Here is a 2,731-nt window from a genome sequence, read left to right as displayed (position 1 = left end):
CCAGAAGCAAAAATTATTTGCTACCTATCAAGAAGGATACAGGAAAGATGTCGAAAGGTGTTTTGGCATCCTTCAAGCTCGGTGGTTGATTATTCGAGGTGCGGCCCGTATGTTTGATGAGGAGATCCTCAGAAGCATTATGATGACTTGCATCATCCTCCATAATATGATTGTGGAGGATGAGTACGATTATGATGCTTTAGAGGTCTACGAACCGGATCCAATGAACACGGCCTTGACACGGATTTATGAAAGGCCCATGGGGCCAAGTGGAGAACCGTTTGAGCCGAAACCGTTGGTGAGGGATGGTCATTTGATGACCCGAATGATAGATCGATATACAGAGATGCAATCTTCGTATATTCATGAAATGCGTCAAGTTCACTTGATGGAGCATCTATGGGCGGTGAAAGGCAATGAAGATGAATGATGGAGCATAGATGCTTTGGTTATGTTTTATTTAGTTATGGTTAGGTTGTGTTGTTTTTTTATTTATTATGGTTTGGTTGTGGTTTGTTATTATTATTGTGCCTTGTTTGTAGTTTTTTTTTTTATTTTAATTTTGTTTTGTTTGAAGTATGGAATATGTTGAATAAAAAGGTAATTTATTGAATGCTTTGTTTATTAAATAAAGAAATCTAATACAAGTCATTAAGAATTACTACTACTAAAATAAAATACATGAATTACAACAACTTTAATAGAAAACATGAAAAATACAAATACATAAAAGGTATGCTAACTAATTTAATGGTTTCCATCATTTAACCAATCCGTGTTGCTAGGCCCATCATCCCGGAAAAGTCTTCTTCTCATAACATCCCTTCGTTCTAGCTTCCAAAATTGTTTTGTTTCAGGGGACATATGACTTGTATCCATCGCCATGGTTTCCCGATCCGTCTTGTCCATATCTTTTTTGCGCAAATACTCCCTTTCTCGTGCATACTCGGCTTGAAGGGCCAACTCGTTATCCTGGCGTTTCTGCTCCATTTCAATTCTTATGCCGTTTTGCCTTGCAATTTCCTCCAAAAACTTTGAATTATTATTGCTTGAATTACCCGCTTTCTTTGCCTTCGCAGCCTTTCGGCCAATGGGCCTCGGCTCCTTTTCGATGGGTGAGTCTTGACTCATAGGGGAATCGAGAGGTGAATCTGATGTCATTGAATCACGGAGTGGCGTCTCGTTTAACACAACGGCGGACCCGTTGGAATAATTATGAAGCGTTTGCAATATTTCACCACCTCCCAACATTCATGATGGTTGAAACTTTTTTTGCCACCCCGGTTGCACCGAACCACATTGTGCTTGAATCATCTATTTAACAAAAAAAATGGAAATGCAATAAATATTTAAAATATATTGGATATGCAAGTAACAAAAAAAAAAAATAATGGAAATGCAATTAACCTTACAAATAAATTAGAAGTGCAAGAAAAATTAAGAAACAATTGGAAATGCAAGAAATATTAACAACATATTGAAAATGCAAGAAATATTAACAAAATATTGAAAATGCAAGAAATATTAACAAAATATTTAAAATGCAAGAAATATTAACAAAATATTGAAAATGCAATAAATATTAACAAAATATATATATTAGGATATTAAACTTAATAAAACAAAAATTATAAAATACTTACCTCGTTAGTACGATTTTCCCCGCTTCTATAGTTGTCCATCGCTTTTGCCAAGGCATCTCTCCATTTTCCCAACTCTTTATTGAGAATTTTCCACCTACTAGATAATGCCATTTCCGTATGAGTAGACTCCGGAATTTTTTCACAAAATTCGACATGAATTTTTTTCCACATATGAAAAAATTTCATCTCATTGCCGGACACGGGACAATGACAAATTTGGAGCCAAGCCTCACACAAGGAAACATCTTTCATGGTGCTCCAAGCCCCTCCAGTTTCGATAGAAGAAGCCATAAAAATAAGAAATAAAAATACAAGTTGAAAGAGAGGAAAATGTCGAGTAAAGAGTGAATAATAGTATAAGTATAATGAAATGTATGAGGATTAGTGTTGAAAGTGAAGGGTATTTATAGGTATTTATAGTTTTAAAAAAAAAAAATCAGAATTTTTTAGAATTTTTTTAAAAAAATTTTGTTGTCCAAAAAATGCCAGCCGTTGGATTAGATTCGGAGAAGTAGATCGGAGCGCTGGGGGCGTGACACGTGGCTTCTTCCCGTTGGAGGTGGCGTCGCGCCGATGTCAGCGCGCGTATTGCATGCGCCAACGGTAAAAAAATTTTGAACCAGCGCTGACGTCACAACACGCAGGCGTCATCTCGGACTGAACTGGCCTTCGGGCCAGCCCGACTTGGTGGGACTCACTCCCAGCCCGAGCTTGGACTCACCGCTGGAATGAGTTTTCCCCCCCTCCCCCCAACCTTAGGCTCAGCTCATTGCTGGAGTTGCTCTAACCCATCCCGATCCTAGCCCTGCCCACAACCCCACCCCGAACCCTACCCACCCCACATCTCTAAGGCTTACCCGAGACCCAACACCCAGCCCCTTCCCTGACCCATTCTCTGCCTCTCTTGCTCCCCATTCTTCCTCTCTTTCCTTTTCTTCTTTTCTCTCTTCCATCCCTTTTGTTTCTTACTTTTTTTTTTCTTTTTTTTAAATAAATGTTTTTTTCAAATTTAAAATATTTTAAAGGATTTTAACGGGTGTGGTTCGAAAACCGCAAATTTTCAGAGAAACCGCAATCCGACCGAGGCT

The sequence above is a fragment of the Prunus dulcis genome, chromosome 7, assembly GCF_902201215.1.
Source record: "Prunus dulcis chromosome 7, ALMONDv2, whole genome shotgun sequence".
Taxonomy (NCBI): domain Eukaryota; kingdom Viridiplantae; phylum Streptophyta; class Magnoliopsida; order Rosales; family Rosaceae; genus Prunus; species Prunus dulcis.
Note: the sequence above shows the minus strand (reverse complement) of the source record.